We start from the raw sequence: 21,562 nt of genomic DNA, 5'->3' as shown, positions 1-21,562 counted from the left end.
TATATATATATATATATATATATATATATATATATATATATGTTGTGCATGTGTTGTATATGTTGGTAAAATAATACGCCCAGATAATAAACGAATCAACTTCTTGAAAGGGGTTATTATTAACGTAAAATTTGGCAGGTTTCAACATCGTTTCTCCTCCATCGAAAAACTATATATTTTCCCGTATTGCTGTTTAATATTAGTTTGCTTTGTAAAAATTACGAGGAAATACATACAGAATAACTCGGCCATCAAATCTGATAGCAGTACAGATAGTGTGTCACATGTAAATAACAAAGCTGTGTCATCGGCATACATTAGAACATCTGAGTAAAGCATTGGGGAGGTCATTAATGTACGCCGAGAAAAGCACGGGACCGAGCACCGAACTTTGTGGTGCCCTAGTAGTGACTGTGCTGTATGCAGAATAATAATAATCCATTACTTACCGTTCTTTCGGTGTAGATAAATAGCTAGCAAAACAATCGAGTTAGTTATATATCACACTATATTAGTTGCAAATGTGTTAAGGCTGCAGTTGATGCCGATCTAGAAGGAACAAAGCCATGCCGCTGTGGACAAATTACATTGTTGTCTTTTAATGATTGCGACAACCTTTTGGTAATTAGTTTTTTTTAAAGACTGTGTTTATGTCACTCAGAACAGAATCAGGTCCATAATGCTCTGGTTGGCTCGAACCTCCGGACTTCTATACGGGAATGGCTTAGGCTGCTCCTATAATATATTCGGATGCGTCTGGATCAGGAAACGATAGATTGAATACCTGGCGTATATGAGTGCAGAGAATGTCCATACTATCTTTCAAAATTCTAGTAGGTTTACCATCATTACCAGCCACTTTACTGTTAATATAATTCGTTATGAGTTAGTTCCTATAGGTGAAAGTAGTTGTCAACTGTTCTAGGTAGAACAGGTGCAGCCTTACAGGATAGAAACTGATTATCTAAATTCGTTGCTTCGTTAGCAAAATTACAATTAAACTGATTAACTATTTGCATCGATGGTGTGTCAGGTTGAATTCTCTGTATTTTGCCTTTGCCTATAACTTCTTTTATGATTTCCCATACTATGTTCGTGTTAACACTCGCGTTCTTAATAAGGTTAGTATGGTATTGCTTTTTCTATTTTAGTCATACTAACCGAGATATTTCTAAAGTGTTTAAAACTCTCCCTATAATATGAATTTTCTTTATTGCGTTTGCATCTATGCTAAAAAGAATGGTTCTGTTTAAATGTTTCCAGTATTGTTTTCGTTATCCAAGGACACACTGATCGCTCGTAATTGGAGTGCACTTGCACCCTTGTAAATTGCTCAATGGCATTGCAGATACATTGAATAAGCGTTTCAGACTTAGTATGCACATCACACAAATCTATAAAAGTCTATGCATTAATACAATTCTCGCACTTCTGCATAATTTGTACTATTAGATCTTATTTCCAGTGTACTACACAAGCAGGACATGTACATAGGAGGCAAGAAGAGAAACGTGGGGTTGTGATATGCAATGGTAACATCGCAAACACATGATAATACGCTAAATTCAGAATTAAACAATATGTGATCATTTAGAGTTTCGAAGTGGCTTGTAATACGTGCCTGAGGAGATATTATATATTTTTAGATCGAGTGATTCAAATGAGAACACGTAATCATTACAATTGCGGATCAAAAGGTCAACATTGAAATCTCCACGAACGACTATGGGGTCATCTGATGAAATAAGGCGTATGATTATTTTTTCCATGCTTGTAATAAAATCACTTATGTTTTACACCCGCCGTAGTTGCTCAGCGGCTATGCTGTTGGGCTGTTGAGTACGAGGTCACGGGATCTAATCCCGGCCTCGGCGGCCGCATTTCGATGGGGGCTAATGCGAAAACACCCGTGTGCTTAGATTTAGGTTCACGCTAAAGAACCCCAGGTGGTCAAAACTTCAGGAGTCCTCCATTACGGCGTGCCTCATAATCAGAAGGTGGTTTTGGCACGTAAAACCTCATAATTTAATTTTTTTATGTTTGAAGAATGAGGCCGGTACACGACTCCTACTGTCGTGTCATTTCAACTGAACAAATATAATTTCAGCGCGTGATTGACAAATTGAGCTTTCTGGGAGGTTAACATACTTAATGTCACTTTTAATTGAGCGTGCCACTCCTCCACCTCAGGTTGTCTCCAGTCTTGCTTGCGACACTGTAACATACACGCAAACTGAACTGTTTCATCTGTTCTGAGCCACGTTTCTGTTATCGCTATAATATCATAAGTAAACGTATGCTGCGACAAGTAGGGTGGCAAGCTTTCAAATTTTTCCCAATATTTTCCAATGATCTTGTTTGTTATGTCAAGTTCTTCAAGGTTATAAGCCATTAAAACGAAATAACGGTGTTACCAGGGGTGCAAATTCCAAGTGTCTATGCAATCTGAACACAATATTCGGTTCAAGTAATATGTACAACACGTGAATTCTCGGATTTTCTCATACAATTTTTTCATCCGACACCCATGTGAATTGCTCATGTGAATTTGTCGTTTTGCTTTCAGTGCAAGACCCTAAAGTAGTTTATTTGCTTGCCACAAACGTTCATTTAGGAAGATCGGGGTGACGTCTCAATCAAAACGAAGGTGACACGTGTTGGTTCTTTGTTATATTGCCTTTTTTTAACTTTGTCCCTAATATTCCGAAAAACAAACTTGACATTGATGCTTGGTGCAGTTGTATTATTTTTGTGGAAACGCTGCGTATCACATCAATGTCAGAGTCTTTAATTTATACGTTCAAGCACGTTGAGATGGTTTGCAATACATTAGCGAGGTCCTTCCCAGCCTTAATTGAAATACCTTTTATTTCCAGGTTACAGTTACGACAGTAATGTACAAGGGCACTCACTTCTTGTTTAACATCCTTCAGTTCTTTTGACAGGCGGCTGCTCTTCTTTCTCATTCAATGTTTTCCGACTTCAGTACACTCACTTCCAATTTGAATTCTTCAAAATTAGGATTAATGACGTTCATTGCTGATTTCACTGATTCCATTTCGTTCTCAACCACTTTGATGAGATCACGTTTTAATTTTTTGTGATTCTTTTGAACTTGTGCAGTCAATTAAGACATTCCCTTTGCCAGCTCGTTTACAGTACTCATTTTGACAAGTTTGACAAGTTTCACCCAGAGAGCAGTCCAAGAGCTACAGTGCGCGCTGATAGAGGGTTTCAAAAGCAGATACCTGCGTGAAGTAAGCGTTGCAGTTAAATTCCGTCCTATCCTGCAGCTGCCTGGACTGCTCTCGAATGATGCTTTTCTCCGGTCAGTTCAGTGATTTCATAGCCCTGGGATGAAGTCACGGTTGCATGCGGAGGCGTTGTCTGCAGCCTCCAGCATTGTTGCCAACTCGATATGCGTATCGATGCGCTGACACGTGCGAGACAAGTCGCGTTGTGACGGTGATGTCAAGTAGACTGCATGGCTACAGACACCACTCAATAGTGATTGTTACTCCATGCCTACACTTATTTGCCTAATTGATGCACTCTTTATTTGAACAAGTCTTCACCTGAGAAAAATTATGCTTCAAGGCAGGCACTGAGGGCAGGGCAGCCTTATTCTGGAGCGGATGACTAGTCACCTGCGTCTTCTGTCCGCATCAATTAATTCTATCATCTCGCCCCGGACTCTTTGCTAGGCTTCATGAGTGAAGGCGTGCAGTGGCTCAGCCTCGCACATTTCTAGTTGCACATGCAGCCTCATAGCGTACCCAGGCTCACCCAGGCTCACCCAGGCTCACCCATGTTGAACAACAAAAACTAAACGCCCCTTTGCTACAGTGTTTCTTCGTGCAAAAGGCATAGGCGAGGACCTCACTCGCGATGTCATCGTCAGCGGTCAGCGTGCTTGGTGGCCGAAATTTCGCGATGTCAACAGCCATGAGTACAGTGTACCCTGTGTGTGCATTGAGGAAACTTGAAAGTCGAAGAAGACGCCCTGCCCAGGAGGACGCCATAGAAATAGCGATTTCGTTCTCCAAGGCACCACAATGAACTGTATGCAGCTGACTCTCAGGTTTATTGGCCGCGAGAGTAACCAAGGAACAACGCTCAGTGTTCGATGCCTGTCTCAGGATTCAGTGTCCAGTACCTGCCTCAGTGTTGAGTACATGCGGAAAGCTTCCGCAAGTGCCTGCGCCATTCCAGACAGCTGTGTCTTTAAATCCGTCCTGCATGAAGCGCCACGATCGCCCCGAACTAAAGTATTCGAAACCAAATGTCACTTTACATCCAGTTTATAGTCCAACTGCAAGGAAACTTTACTTTGGCTAAGTTGGTTACAAATGAGCGCCATATATGCCATCATAACGATGTTGCAAAAGATGCGATTTCAGCCCGCAAATAGCGCTTAACGAGACAGCGGGTGAACCTTGTAATTATCGAAAATGAGGCGCATCGCAAAGCGCGACCTGCGCTATTGTAAACATGCCCGGGCGATGGCTAGTCTCTTAGGTTATGGAAAAATGAAAAGCTAGATGGTTCTCAATGTTTCTAGTTCCATGTCATTTCACCAGGCGAGTGTAGTTCTTGTCAGTTTTGGTGTTAAAAACTTCTATATTTGTATCGTATCATAACGCACAGACTTTCGCTTTAAACGCAGTATGTTGCTCAAAGGTTGTTATTACCAAAGTATTCTGAAACTAGGCCATTTCTGCTGCCCAAGATTTTGATGCAGTCGGCCTTTAAATTAAATTGCAAATAGGTGAAACGGTGAGGCGCACTAATGTTTTGCTCGTATAAGAGGCAGCGAGCCCTCTTAAAACTACTTACAAGTCCTTAGAAAAGCGAATGCCTAACACTAATTTCTTATTTCTTCATCAGAGACTTCTCAATTTGGCTCAATTCTCCTCTCTCCTGCTCAAACAAATGTGTTTATTTCATTTCTCTGCTACAAATATACAAGCCTCCATAAGCCCCGTAACATCACTATATGTCGATCGTTTTCAGTGTCCTGGCAAAAGTGCAAATTTGAGTATAAAGGAACAAAAGTTTCTTTTTTTACATAGTAAAGGAACACGCGTATGCTTCTAGTTATGTTGTCGAATCAATAAGATTTGATTATCAAAGTGAAGACTTAACAAACGCACAACACACTGGCACTTCTTTGGAGGGGAAATTCCAAACTGTATTATTTAAAGAGCAAAACTAAAAAAAAGAAACTAAAGCTTGGGACTTTTGTTTCTTCCCTTTGTTGGTAGACTGTGGAACTGAGTTCCATATGGTTACTGCCATCCGCTACATGCTTAAACGTCGCTAAGAGTGAGCGTGATTAAACCAGTTGGCCAGTGCTTCCCACGAGTCAGCAATCACATGCCAATCGGGCCTATCAATTTTCCACGTGAATTTCCACGACTGTGCTTCAAAAATTCCTCTTGGGAACAGTGTAACGCTATGTGCGCAGAGTCGACAGGCATCAGTCTAAAGCTGAGTGTTCGGACTAAATGCAATGCTGCGGCTATAACGATAATGTCCTTAATATTTTTGGTTACGGTTCTTGACTCAAAAATCAAACTGAAGCTTTCGTCTTCTTTAACCTCTGTGGAAACAATATACTAAAGAGTATAGTCACTGCATTTGTCTCTTGCGACTTGCTTTTTTCGAACCTTTCTGTCACCAGCCTTTCTTCAATATCAGCCCTGTGATTTTAATTGTTTGCGGGAAAGCACAATCATTCTGTTGAAAACACGCTGTCTTCTCACCGCGTCCGCTTGGTGTCCAAGCTCCTCCGTACCCAGAAAAGCTGGAGATAACTGCTTTACTGAAGGTTCAGTTTGCATAGATTCCAACATACTCGTTGGATCTACATTTTCTTTCTTCAAAACTTTCAGAGCTTCTGCGAATAATAATCTTCTCTGTTATTGTAGCCCCATGTCTAAAGTAAGCTTGGAGTTGTTCATCTTGTATATGCGTAGCCAAAAACTCGGAAAGAAATTTTAACGTAAGAACTGTCGTATTTAAGATTCCCGCCTCTTTTATATAGCGAACGTGAAGAGGAACCATACGAGTTACAGAAATTTCTCATCAAGTATGATCGTTTTTTATTTCGTATCTTTTGTACGCTTGAATTAAAAAGATTGCTTTCTTTTAATTTATTTATGAACGACAATATAGGTACTTGAACACATTTGTCGGAAGTGTTTTTCTGGAGTCGTACTGCTGTGTTTACATCGTGAATAGAGGTTATCAATGAAAACGGCGCGCACATAGTTCTGAACTAAAGAAAGGCCTTCGCTACCGTCATCGTAACCATTATCATCAGCATGCTTAAGCCTACCGCAGGATGGAGGCTTATTCCGTAGTTACTGCGTAGTCCGGCCTGTACAAGCGCGAAAAGACGTCACTTAAGAAATGCAAGAGAAGGCGGCGCTGCCTTATTGAGCGACTCCATATATACCTATCTAACTCAAGAAAAAGTTTAGTTAACTTCTAATTATGTTGTTTTTTCAGCTCTTTTCTACAATAGCATCAACTAGAAAAAGTGTGGTTCCTCGAACGCATTTAGAGCGAGAATGCAACCAGAACTAACATGTACCAAAAACTGTACCAAAAAGAAATGAAAGTAGGACACACCAACCAATTTCACACATTAAATCTAAGGCAACTTAGCACAAAATTTAAAAATAAGAGCAGGCGACAAGGTGAGCGCGCACTTTGTCCCCTGCCTTTTTTATTTATATTTTGTGCTCAGTGACCATAAGTGTTGTGGTTAGTTGTTCAGAATAAACCGACAAACCCAGCAACACTTACTACATGGAACACACCTGCAGCATCTGTTAAGGGAATTTCATGAAAGTTTGTATCCTTACAATAAAACTCAAATTATTGTTCCACTACCATGCATGTTCGTTTAAGAAATATATCATGGAGAAATTGTTGGAGTTGTACAGGGGTTGAGATGAAGTGGTGAAAGCATAGAAAGAGTTGAAGATGCGGCTCGAAATTTATAAGACTTAATTGGGTGATGCTTGGGTAATGCGCATAAGCGCTAGACATACAACATAGCATTTACACTGCACATATAGCAAACCTGAAATTGTAATTGCTGGGGTTGACGCAAATTGACTTCCATGCAGTCATCTTTGAGGAAGCAAAATTACCGCGCAGCAACCAAACTCACCGGATATTTTCTCCTCAACCTAATTAACTTCAGCAACCTGTTGCACTGTAGGAAATCAACAATGTTGCGTTGGATTTGTTTCGTTCATCAAGTACAAGTACAGCAGCCAAATAGCGTATTTTGCGCGTGTCTTCAGGCTTCCCGTGGCCTCGAATAATAAAGCAACGTTATGCTACGTTTCGCGACAAATCGTTAATTATGCACTCGCAGCTATGACTGCAGGAAATTATTTGCCTACTCATTAAACCTTGGGCAGTTTCGCCCTAACGGCGAATCATTGCAAGCGCTAGCAATGTTCAGCGTTACGCTCAAGCTCTTCAGACAGCCTTGGAATAATACGCATATAGAAGATGCTGCTACGAGCCAGCACGCCAGATAATTTCTGATGTGGTCGCTGAACACAACCTTTGGAACTGTTGAGCCCAGATCACACTTTACGCTTGCTGACGTGCGCGAGCTCGCGTCAGCAGGCCGTTCGTTTGCTTGGCTCACTAGTCGCCGTTCTGACGCACCTCGTTTCACGCATTCTTATCGATAGTACTTCGAAATGCTCGACTATTGATAGGCACAACAGTTTTTTTTCTTTTCGGAGTCATTAGATAAGCTTCATTCTCGCACGACCTAAATCTGCCTCACTTAACTGTCGACTGTACGACGCCGTATCCGCGTGGCCGGGCACGTGCAAATGCGAGGCAGCCAAGCAGCGATGCCTGTACAGAACAGATATGCGTGCTCGCGCAGCTACTTTGGCGCGTGCGGTATGCAAAGCACCGTCTGCGCATGCGCAGGCGCGCCGGCAAGCGTACAGAAAAGCGTTTAGTCGTTATAGTCTTCTCACAACGCGGGCGTTGTCAGAATTGTCAGAAGCGCCGCCGCCATCGTCGCACCGCAATAGTGCACCATGAGGCAGAAGAAAAGACCGTCGACGTTCGCACGCCCTTAAGTGCACTGCCCTTTACGCTCGGACCCCTGCAAGCACCGCGGCGTGGCGTACACACCACTGCCCAACGGCGAACACCAGTGTTTGGAAGGTCAATCCGAATAGGTCGCGAAGGTTCGGGCAAAAAGACATTCAAAACAAATTGTCAGCAACATCTGCACGGTTGGTTATGGGAGCAGCCATTGAAGCGCGGCTATATTAGGAATAGTTGTTGTTTTGTTCCTTGACAGCAGCTATGTCAAGAAATAAAACACTCAGTTGTTAGTGCGCCTACGTGCTGTCTCGTGTCCCCCTTCTTCGTGTGTTGTTTTATTCGGCGACGTCTTTGTAATCAAATATATGAGGAGGGAACAAACATTGGGAAAGAATAAAGCGTTTTGTATTTAGAACGTGAGACGGCTAGATTAATTCCAGGAAAATAAAATTCCTATTCAAATGTAAACGCGCATGACGCGAGAAGGAAAGACAGCCATATTTCACTTAATCATCATCACTAAATACTTTTATTCAGCGCCTAGCACAAGAGCGGGCGTTGACGCCGCTATCCCTTGCACTGCGATGCATATCTTGAGATATGCATTACGGCGACGCGGTCTTAGAATTCACCCGTTACAATGCGACCCGTCACACGTTGTGTTGTTTTGCTTGCCGACGTTTGAATGTGATGGCGCGGGTACTTTCGTAGTTTCTAAAGCTGGTTCAGTCAAAAGTGACGAGTTATGATCTCCACATAATTGTTTACTTTAGCTGTTTTCGTGCGACTGCGGTGGCCATACGGGCTTGGTGTCCGGTGATGGTACCAGCGCTCTACACCTAAAGCTTTTGTCGGCATCAAAAGCAAGTATGCTCTCTGCAGGGATACGATTTCGACGCCCGTACGGCTGTCCTTTTTTCCTGCATCGCTTTCCGCGCACAAAACTCGGGACTCCCATAAAACCTTACGCCGGGGAATTTGAATACGCAGCTGTAATGCCACGTCGCCAAAATAAATTGTATGCTTTTGAGAACAAAATGACGTCACATCAGCTTTTAACAGATATTTCCTAGGCTTTTGGAAGGTTATCGAACGTTTCGTGAAAATTCTTCTCACCAGCAATCGAGGAAACCTACAACTGACATGGGGATACCGGATTTCTGGCAGTAGGCCCATTTTATCGATTTTTACGGACACTTGAAGTTTGAGCACGGCCAGCTGAGCACTAGGCCTAACCGAGCTCCGCACGTGAAGGGGCCGAGCCAAGGCCTAGGCGAGGCCGTGCGGCGCTCGTAAGCTAGCTTGAGCTTGGAAATGGAGACCGCGGACGATGCCGCTCCCCCCGACGAGCTGTCAAGCGGGGGAACTCGGTGTAAGTGGAGAAAAGGCAGCTTCCCGCCCGAGCAGGGCGACGCATCCGCTGTGCGCGAGCCGACGGGGAGTGGTACGAGCCCTAACTCCCGGCTGGGGGAAGAGCTGGCTGCAAGATCGCTCGAGAAGAAGCACGCGGAGGTTCCGGAAGGCGCTGATAAAATTGTTATTCGCCCGAAAGGGGGCATTAATCGCATCCTGGCCCAGGCAGCCGTATACCTGGCCCAGGCAGCCGGGGTTGACGCGAAGGCAGCAGAAGGAGGCGTAGCATCACCAAACCTGGCGCAGCAGTCGATCATCATAAACTCTAAAAACAGAGTTCCGGGCACTCTCTTTGAGGGAGTATCTGCTCGTCCCATATTTCAATCTCTTTTCGAGAGTAGAACGACCCTCTTTGAGAGAGAGTAGGTCAACACCTTCCGACAGAATTTTCTTACTCTACCACAAGGGAGTGCTAGTACTCGTCTGCAGAGTGCTAGTGCTATTCCGCAGTATGCTAATACTCTGCCCACAGGGGTAATAGTACTCCCCCAGACCGACTGTTTCTACTCCTCCAATCCGAGTATTTCTACTCCCCCAAACAGAGTGCTTGCACTCCTTCAGAACAGGGTGCTAGTACTCTTCCCAAAAGTGTGAAAGCACGATGTAGATCCATGGTCACGTTCGAAGGGATTCGCAATACTTGCATGTGGGAAGTATTTGATTCCTTCATAAGCAGCTTCTGCACTTATGCTTGGTGAATGGGATGTAATCTGTAGTTGCCGAGTCTCAAATGAAACATTTTCTTTCTCGAAAGGTCAAAATCTTATTTGATCAGTCACAAGACAAACTGAATAATTTGAGAAACACACTGACAAACACATAAAATCAGATTACAATGATGCCCATGAACTTCAGAACACATCTTGTAATAAAATATAAGTATATTCTGTAAAGTTTCATCAGTATTACAGTGTAGAATTACCATTTAATTTCGATCGGCTGCTTCTTTTCAAAACTAAAGTATACAATGGCAATTAAACATAGAATAAACGTGTGCCAACTCACAAAGTATTGACACTATTCCAGCAGAGCTTTTTGCTGTGCTAGTTGGTGCATGTTATTCAAGTACTAAAGCGCTAAACAGGCGAGCGCTCGTCCGTGTCTATTCTTATGTTGTCTGGCGCTTTAGTACTTCAGTATTGACACTGTGATTGAAGAGCAATATGTGCCACATTACTGACCAGCAATTGCATTTCTGGCACAAAACGCATGTACTTATATGGCAGAGGTTACCAGATGAGCTGTTAAGCACGGGCTGGTAATGTCGATAAATTGTTCAAGAAAAAATTTTTGTGAGCCATATTCTAAGACAGCAGCTCATTTGATAACGTCCTGTACAGCGTATGGATGTACCTGACTGAGAGTACAGTGCATTTAGAAATGTGTTGTATATCCTCATGTGAGGCCGAAGGTCTAGCTGGCTTTGCTTATATTTCACATAAAGTTATTCATGTATGGGCTGCACCCCATTGTTTCGAAGTGTGTCTTTTCGCGGTTCTGCAGCAATATCCTACCCAGTTTCAAACCGGTGCAGAGGAGTATTATATTTCCTATTTGGTTGGCCTCCTCACGAAAGTAGTTTCCTGGTGCTGTTGGGATTCATCCGTTACTCTCACAAATAAAAAATTTAATTTGCAATATTATCTAGTGTGTAGCAAATGCGTATAAAACTGCAAGGAGCATTGGCATTAATATCTTGCGCATCAAATTTCTTGTCATACATGGTAGCTTTCATTTCCATTACGGTAGGGATGCTATACTTCTGAGGAGCAGCTTGCATACTTACATGATCAATTATTGTGACTCGTTGAATATGCAACCTAACTAAAGTATAGCATGGCTTCAGATGTGAACCAAAAATGAGATGTGATGAATATGATACATCAAAGGTGACATAAGCATAAGTACAGGTAGGGAAGGGCACGAAAAAGACAAACAAAGAAGCAAAACAAACTGAGAATAGCACCATCCTGTTTCTCATATCCCTTCCATGCACATAGATTTTGCAAGCAATTATGCAGATACTTGCACAATGAACCAACTACCTGAAACCAAAGCTTTTTTTCCTACTGAAGTGGTTAAGATGCGCTAAAGAAAAATTATTTCACTTCACAGAATCTTCGTCTGAAAACAAGTACATATGTCTAGGAAGATTAATACATCGCGTCACTGTGCACTCAATCATAAGTCCAGAAGAATTATGTCTACAGAAGGAATGAAACTAAGGGGATTTTTCTTGACACTGTATGTTCACATCTGCCAATTGATGAGCAAGTGTTCTAATCAGATGCTCTCAGTTGTTTGCATTGAAGGTTTCTCTACATTCACTAGCATAATTTGTTGGCAAGTAGATTGTAGAAACCAGTCTTACAATTTTAAAATAATTTTCAATTCCAAGATACTCTCTGGCTTCTAAGACGAAAGGTGTGCAACACGGTGTACGCAGTGAACGGGCTTAATTGCTGCTTGCTTTCGCTTCGGGAGGCACGAGCAGTTCTAATGAACTGGTTTCGTGAGCATGCACCTAAGCGATAATGACTTCTCAAACATGACATTCTCTTCCCCCAGTGCCTCCCCTTTCTGGAACCTGAAAGGAAGCCATAATTCTAAACTTAGGTCTAAAAAAAATAGATAAAAAGGAGGACAAGAAAATCTGCCTGCTTCATGTCAGCATTTAGAAAACCGAATCACAGTGGTTTGTATTTGAACCCTTGCATTCACATGCTGTTAAATGTAAGCTACTAAAGCTGTTAAATGTATGTAAGCACCTAACCACGCATGTGCTATTGCTTTTTATAATGAACACATGCACCGTGCGCATTGCAAGTAGGTGTCATGTCACTAAGCAAATATGCAATTTCATTGTAGAATTATTTTTTATCACGTGAATATTCTGTTGAGGGGCAAGACATAAAGCAGTCACTAAGCAAATATCATGTCACTGTGCAAATATGCAATTTCATTTTACCACTATTTTTATCAAGTGGATATATCTGTTGAGAGGCAAGATATAAAGCAGTCACTTCTCACAACTAATCAGCTTTTTTAAACACATTTCTAACTTTTCAATAACACTTGCTCCTATGTGTTTGTCTCTAGAGGGCATACTTGATTTTGACTTTCCCACCAGAGACATTACATAAATATACCATGTTAAGATGACTGCCTAAACATCGTGAGAATTTTTATCTTGGTGTGATATACTGTATTTTGATTTTGTTGACATTTAGTCAAATGGTACACCCAATATACCCACATTCTAGTTACGATGTCCAAATTGCATGGCAATATATTTTGATTCTTTGGCGTGCGCTCCTCTGCACTACGTGAAGTCATGCTGGGCTGGCTCTTTGACATCATTGTGTCCTTGCTGCTGCCTTCTTTCGCTATATAAAGTGGGTGCCTGAAAAATATAGTGTGCAAAAGTCAACACGGAGGACATGGTGTAAAATAACATCAAGACAGTCAAGGTCATGGCACTAAAAGAAAGTCATAGCTCTTAGTCTTCTTACTGAAATGCATGCAAGACATCTAAACGACTGCAACGGTCAACTGCTAAACTAACTTAAATTTTTGTATTTAAAAAAAGAAATAACCGACCGTTCATCCTCATTCGGCACCCATGTTAATATACTCCTCCTAATGAATAGAATGTTGGTCATTGTCAGATGTCATAGGTCTGTCATTAGTCCGGTGTGTTGCAAACACCGCTTGTGACACATCCTAAGCACGTGCCCAGTCTGCCTCCCGCACTAACTCTAGTTGTGCCACTGCTCAAGCCATAATTTGAGGACCATATCTGCAAACATGATGCTCAGTAGGGATGAAAATATGGGCCTCCAGATCAATGGATATGACTGGATGTGCCTATAAGAAAGAGCAACAATGCTTGTTATGGTACGCTTACCCACATTTTAATAACAACAAGAAAGTTTACTGCGGCCTGCATTTAAGCTTACTAAAAGGCATGAACTTAATTTCATTTATGAGGGGCGCAATGGAGTTCATTTTTGACAGACTCAACTACTGCTGCAGTTTGAAGTCTAGCATTTTACATTCTTGGAGGCATGAAAAATTTGCAGTTAGACTGCAGTTATTAGTTTATTAGACCAACTCTTTGTTTTGTGTACGACAGACGACTGGTAACACAGCATAAAAGCAACATTTTATTTTTAGACTTTATTTCTCAACTAAAAATATTAAAGCGATGCACACATTTTGACCTGCCATGCAGTATCAAGATGCACACATTACGCTTGTAACCCCCAGAGGAAGGGTGATTTAGCTTTTCATATGACATAACTCTGAAACGCCAACTCATATTAGCAAATGCCCAGGCATGTCCAAAACAATAAGCATATGCAAAGTGCCCCTGCAATTGTAATTCCACACAGCAGACGTTATATTCGATGCCGATGAATCACTCGCTGCTTGACAATTCACCGAGTTCGTAGACATAAGCACCCTTTCAGATTCGCACCGTGCTCGAAAACCGAAACAAGAGACATAAAATCAGACATATAATCACACCATTTCAATACATGAGGAAAAAAAGTTCAGTCTTAAGGCTAAACACCATGAGAGCGAATCGTCCCTCGTCTTCCGGAAGTGCTATGAGCGACTAGCCAATAGCGCGAAGCCGGAACTGGATGTGCATCGCACAAATACTACCGAATGTCGCGCGGAATGAGCAAACGATTGAATTTTCTTACGTGCAAGGATAAGAACCTACTACAAGGACTTTTGAAATATCTTATGCTACTTTTTATAGTAAAATACATAAACCTTAATTACTAAAGCATGTGTCACGCTTGTTTCGACGCGTGTTTGCAGCCCTCATACTGGCAACACCAGGGAGGCGTCGCTCGAAATCGTCGCTCGCACGAAGTACGACTTGTAGGCGAAGAGCGAGCGCGACAGCCATTTCCATCGCATCGCTTGTAGCTGCCGCGTGCAAGATCGCTTATATGGGGTTTATACATTATTCGGCATAAAACATGGCTTCCTCTTGCGTTTTCAGTAAGTTCAAGATAACGCGCCCAATTGACCTCTTGCAGCATGCAGCTGAATGCCTGCGGCAATGTTTCCAACCAGCACTAGCGCTGCACGTAACTTAAGCGGACGCAGATTACCCATGGGCGAGACACCGTCAAACGCGCTGCTTATTTAACGAAACCATGCCGCCAGCGAAATCACGCCTTCTCTTATGTGACTCCTCATTTCCACAGCGTTCGGTACACAGTAGATTGACAAATTGAATAAATTCAAACAAACAACACGTACGCTAAGCATGCTCCGCATAGGCTCGGAATCAAGGGTTGGCGAAGAAACCATTTTAAGCGTCCTCTGGCCTCACGTCTTATACCAAGGTTCTGGCAGCGTTTGCGATTTTCAAAGCTCTCACGGATAGCGGAAAATGCTAAAATCGCATGCAGTTATCGCGACGACTGGCTTTTTCCATTGACATTCGAGAGGCAACGCGCTTGCCTACTCCGTTGTCAATCGCGTCAGCTATGCGCCGCACCGACTTCCTGGCGATAGCATGTCATATACGGACAATGTGCACCTAAGCTAGAATTTACTTACCGTGGAGGATTTGTTGTTGTATCCAACGAATGACGAACGACTGTCGTGTTTTCGCGGCGACGCGAGATGACTGACACACGCTCTCCCTTGGATGGCCTTCGTTGCTGCTCGCTGGACAGAACAGCTTTCTCCGGAGCTGTGCTCTTCCGCGATGTTCAGCGCGCGCGGTGGAGCAACTCCGAGTGAAAAAGCATAGCGCTTGCTGCGCGTTCCGTTGAACTATGGCTGCCTGTTCTCTTAGAAACAAAACGGCGTGTTCTTTGCTCAGCGTTTGTGAGTGATACATCGCCATGCTGGGGGCCAGCCTCCTGCAGTTGAAGCAGAAGATTATGCTAAGTTCTGTTCTCTGTTGCCGCAAGAGTAGAACGGGCATTCTACTCTCTCTCTCTCTCCCTCTCTGAAGGGCAGAGTGAAAAGCACATTTTATTCTCTCGTTGGTGACGGAGTAAACAACGCATTTCCCTCCACTCGACATTTTGCGAGAGTAAAACAACGCTTTGAAGAGTAAATCGGCCGCTTCACTCCTGCGATACCCTCTCTAGTTTTTAGAATGTAGCTACGCTAGATGCGGCACGAGCAAAGCAAGTACGCTGCGATCACGGCACTTCGGGTCGGTGGATCGTTGGTCGAGAGGAAGGCGCATATTGCCATTCCGGAAAACGGAGGGAAAGGAGTGATCCACGAAGTTCTGCTGGATGCAACTCGCTGGGAAATGCTCGATTCACATAGAAAAAAATAAGAAAAACCCGTCGATCATTGAAGTCAGAAGACTTGAGGCGAAATGCATCTCTGCATTGACCCTGTATGAAGACCGGAAAGTGCAGATGGAAGTTTACCTCCGCGCTTCCCTGCACGCTCCTACCTGTAAAGAAAAAAAATATGAAGTGTGCGTCACCTGCGGAAAACTTGGACATGGGGCGGACGTTTACCCGAACACCGAAGACGTCAGATGTAGGGGGAGCGGAGCCGCAAACCCGGAACCAAATCACAGCTGCCATACCGATGCTTGCTATGCAAGAAAGCCCACCTCCTAGGCGACAACAAGTGCCGGTAGATATATTGCATGCCGTACATCATCAAGAAAAAATTATGAGAGAAGGAGATGAAACAACAGAAGCTCCAGACGCAAGCCCCGACTCAAGGTAAACCCAAGGCCACCCCTTCCGCACCTATAGAGGAGCACCGAGGCAGAACAAGGGATGCTACCAGAGGGCAGCATTTGAGAGCGCGATTAAGTTCGAGACCCGGAAGGAGGTCTAGTTCGTGGTCCGGAGGGGCCCGCCAGTATACTCCAGCCAAGGGGCCTGCTGATCAGAGCCGAGGACCTGCTAACCAGGGCCGGGGACCCGGCCTGCCGGCCAGGGACCCCAACGACCCGCGAGGGGAAAAGGAGAAAGAAAATACCCAGTTGGTCAGCTTTGGTAGCAAGGGCTAGGTGTGGTAGAAAGAGGTAGGTGTGGGACATAGGGCATATGAACACATCCCATGCATTCTGTCACAGAGCGAGGCGAATATAAAATTTCTGGATATAAAGTCCGCTCCCATCACACTTGGGAGCAAAGGGGCCCCGCAAGGGGTGGTGCTATCACCCTTGCTATTCAACATAGCGATGAGGGGTCTCCCGGCGGAACTCAATAATATTAAGTCGATAAAATCTAGCATGTACGCGGATGATATGAAGATCTGGGTTAACAGTGGGAGTCACACAGCCATCAAACTTAAAAAACAGATAGCGGAGAATATCGTGAAAGAGGATGGGGCCAGCAGAGGCTTGGCATGCTCGCCACAGAAATCAGAGCTTTTAATCATTGAGCGAATGCATCAAAAGGGGCACGCTGGGAGCAGCATTCCCATCAGTGTTTTCGTAAACGGAACTGAGGTTCCCAAGTTGGAGGAAATTAGAATTCCGGGCATGTATATCCAGAGAAAGAGATACAACTCCACGACAATCAAGAACTTCGAAGGATACACGGCGCAGGTCACGGGCATCTTTAGAAGAGTTGTACTCAAAGACAGGGGCTCAAAGAGAACAGCCTCCTCAGACTCATGCAAGCCTTTATTACTAGACGAATAGCGTATGCCACACCGTATCTTGTGTTTAAACAAGGAGAAAAAGAGAAATAGATGCGATCATTAGGAACAGCATTGGGAGAGCCTTAGGGCTCCCACACTCGACCTCGACAGACCTCCTTCTCAAAATAGGAGTTCAGAACACGCTAGTTGGGCTCACTGAGGCAGTACGAGTGTCTGAGTTGGAAAGATTAGGGCAGTCCATAACAGGGAGAAAAATCAAGGAATGTGTAGGAATCCAATGCGACAGGGGTGCCGCGACTGGCAAGAAGGACATTCCGTTGGACATGCGCGAACGCTTGGAAATTGTGCCCCCCCCCCTCCATCTAAAAGTATGCATCCTATCTACAACAAAGAGAGGAGAGCTCACAGGGCTAAGGCTATAGTAAATAAACTTAAAAACACACCGGCGCGTAAAGTAGCGTGCGTGGACGCCGCTTGCGGCAGATACGGGGCTGCGCTAACGACGGTGGTTGATGGCGACGGATGCGTTAAGATAGCGTGCTCCATGTACACGAGGCACGCCTGTACAGCCGAGGAGGTTGCAGCAGCGCTCGCTTGTGCGGATACAAAAGCGGGAGTTCTATCATGCGATAGCAAGTGAGCTGTCCGAAATTTTAGCAAAGGGAGAATCTAGCAGTAGGTCCTCTAAATTCTACTCAGAAACCTTCCTAGGAGGGACACAACTTTAATTTGGGTTAAAGCCCATGAACAAATCCCAGGTAACGAAGCCGCTTACGAGCTCACCCGTGCACTCTACCACTTCGCAGCTCCAGAGCAGCCAGTCCCAGGGGTCAAAGATAACATCATCTAGCGGAGGGAAATCGTAGATCATTACAAAACCGCAAGAAGAAACTTTCCGCCTCCTCATCGGTCTCTCTCTCTCTCTCTCTCTCTCTGGAGGACGCTCACATTTGGCGGCGCCTCCAGGGAAACAATTATACATTCTATGTTGGATCTGCTTAACTCAGACGAGGGAGTATAACGACGCCCTCTGCAAAATTTTTAAGGATAAATGTACACTAGACCACGTCATATGGGAGTGTGCTGGCTGCCTAGGGGCCAAGGAAAAGCTTGACAGTAGAGAAGCCTGGGACACCTTGCTTGAGAGCTAGGCTGAAGACGACCAGCGTCGAGTAATCCGCCTGGCCGTTCATGCCGTGAAGACTCTCCGTTCTCAACGCGAGGAGACTGCTTCGTCCTCCCCCTACCTGCGTGGAGGGTGAGAGGCGGGTACCCCAGCTCGGTGGAATAATAAGGTTTTCAATCAATGAATCTATTAGCGGATATCTTGTGACATTATCTTTTATTCTGCCCGAAGTGCTACCCCTCACACAGGTGGCCCTAAGCCCCATGAACAGCCGATGGAACCACCATGTTTTGAACGTATGGGCTACTATAGAAGCTTCGCTACCAGGCATATTTACCTCGGTAATTGCACCACAACGCTCATGTGAGCAGCGGAAGGCCGAACGCTTCCTTGGCTTCACTGCATGCCCAGCCGATTTAGTAGAGAGAGATGGTGCATTCACTAGGCTTCGTCGTGTTTCCTTTAAAAATCGTTTTTGTAGCCAGACGTACTGCGCGTCCCTCGCAGCACGGCGGCAGTGGTGCGAAGTATCCAAGTAAGTGTCCTCGAAGATCCACATAATTGCCATCGCAGTGAGATTGCTTGACTGGTTGGTTAAGTTTTTAGGACTAACCTGCCCTTATTATTGCAGTAGCGATTAAACAGACCCTCGAAGCGCGCTGACGCCATCGGCGAAGCGACAGTCGTGCTCTCCTAGTATTTTCGGCACGTACGCAACCCGCGCCAAGAGAACTCGAATCCCTCGACAGACACGCCGTGCGGTTGGCTGTAAAAGCCACGAATTCAAGTCTCCAAGGGAACCGAGACTCCTGCATATAAGTTAGCAGAATCCTCTGAGCTGCGCTGGAGCGCTTGAAAGTACTGCAGATGCAAACGTCCCCTTTTCAACAGCCGCATATTCTACCTGTAATATCGTTGATAAGGGCGTTGGGTATGCCGTACAGTTGCAGTGGCTTGTTAATACGTCAGATTTTCCTGGACCATCTCTCTGTGTATAGGGGAGTTGGTTCTTAATTTGGGGGCCCTATTTTTTTTTCGAGAGCTCTGGCAGGCAGTCCGACCACTTGAAGACGGTTTCACGGCAAGCGTAACTTGCGTGGTTCTCCGCTGCCCGGGAACACACCACTGAGCCTCTACAGTTATAATCCTTCAGGCGTCCAGGTTTTAAGCGCTTGCGGCACTGAAATTGTTTTGGAATAAATAGGCGAACGGCGTGCCGGAAGTAGCCGACCTTGACGAATGCTGGGATGGAGTAACCCTTAATAGTAGCCATGACAAGGAGCGCGTTCCCAGGCGGCCGATATGCGTTGTGTCGACGCCTCTGATAGCAGGCTTTATGTGTACTGGGAGCTCAGCATTTCGTATATCCATGTCACTAACATAGATGACGCCGGCTGTGGTGGCACTGTCTTCACGTATACGACACCGGACTTGGATGTTGTCGGAATGCGTTGTATTGCGCAGTGTGCCCAGTCAACTCCTGTTGATAACATCAATGGCCAGAATGTTTGTTCTGGTGTTTAATGCCACAAAACTAATCTGATTCGAAGCAAGGACTTTCATGAATAATGGTAGATCTTTCCTGTTAACGACATGCAGATTGCGCGTTGAATCATCAGGCAAGAACAAGGTGGCATACGCCCAACGTTGAGGGCACGTCGGAGACCAAAGCCGACAAGGCTAACTGTTCAGGAATATGGCCTGCTCTGTCGTATGCGCAGATTGTCAGGGAGTCGCAGTGTGCTGCCTCTTCATTGGCATGCACAACACTTGCTGATGAGGTACCAGAGGTAGATCGACAAGTCATATCCATGCTACGGACAATGTTGGGCGTCATCTGTGTGCTTTTAATCAACCACGTGCTGAAAATGCGATGTACGTGCTGCATTCACTGAGTACAGACAGTGCTGCCATTCCAGGAGTAGAAGAGGAATCCTCCACAAGCTATTGTTATTTCGTGCATATAAAATCCAAAAGTGGTCTCTCCGATTATAGTACAGAAGGTCATGTGCTTCCTTCGCACAATTCTTGGGCGAACAACAATAAACACTTCAGCGTGTCCTGGCTTCACTCATGTTTTGGGCTCTACCTAATTTTTTTTGTACACACTCTTTCGCTTCGTCTTGTACCCCTCTTTTTTTCCCTCCCCTAGCGCATGGTCACAAACTGCATATGTTGCTGTGGCTAACCTTTCTTCCTCTCCATTTATTGCTCTCTCTCTCTCTCTCTCTGCATTTCCATAAAGATATGTCCCTTATTTTTTCCTCTTCAACCATAACCTTCGTCACGACCTGCTCCATAGGCTTTGCCGGAGTCACGGTAGCGTGCTGGCTTCAGCTGCACTGGCGCGAGCTCTGTGCATACCACAGCGTAGTGCATACACTGGTCTGAGCAGAATGAGCCATACATGTCGAGCTACATCTACTTAATGCTTTCAGTAAGCACTAGCAAACGTTGGCGCTGTTCGATCGGCGTCGTCTCGTGCACCGTCGTAGTGCGACGCCAAGTGATCCTGTTCGCGTCCGCACTGCGGCATGACTGATATCGAGCAGTTGCCTGGCGTGCCGCTTTGCACCTTGTCGCCTCCGAGTATTGTTCGAACGCCTTGTGAGAACGCTATGCCTTGGTATTGCTTGAAATGCTTTGTCTTTGTCCGAAACTGCCAAAATTTTCTTGCTGTCCACTCTGCTTAATAGTTATTTGGACTGCTTATAGTTACTTGGACCTTCGTTGGAAGCACAGCATGGGAACCTCACGGAAGGAACAGGCAAACATTCCTATGAAACAGAACTATTTTGTTGAATTATAGCGTACACGGCCTGCAAATGTGTATCAGTCTAGAACACGAAAGGGGATGAAATGAAGGCACCAGAATGACTAACGAAGCACAAAGGGGGAAAAAAAGAAATATCAGGAGAACGCATCGCTGCGGCCATGCCGCGTTTCGCGTCGGTGAGTGCAGGCTCCTTTCAACTGCGCCCGCACATAGCCGACAAGGTCAGGAACGGCATTTATCAGCCAGTGAGGCCGGGCCCGTGCTGGTTGTTTCCTCATTTCTAAACTTAAACGTTCGTCGAGTCCGCAGCGAGCCCGACCACTGCGCGACGACTCCGGACAAAACGCGGAGAACGTTTTCCCGACCCGCGAACCCCCCTCCCCACCCGCAAAATTGCACCATCTGGGCAGCTCCTTCCCGTTCGTGGACCCCTGCCGAAGCATCGCATCGAAAGCGAAGCGAAAACGGACTACGTGCTCAGCGATTCTTTTCCCGTTGCTGAAGGCGCTGATCTTGCGCGCGCCGTCAGA

This window comes from Dermacentor variabilis, chromosome 11 (genome assembly GCF_050947875.1).
Source record: "Dermacentor variabilis isolate Ectoservices chromosome 11, ASM5094787v1, whole genome shotgun sequence".
NCBI classification, from domain to species: Eukaryota; Metazoa; Arthropoda; class Arachnida; order Ixodida; family Ixodidae; genus Dermacentor; species Dermacentor variabilis.
Note: the sequence above shows the minus strand (reverse complement) of the source record.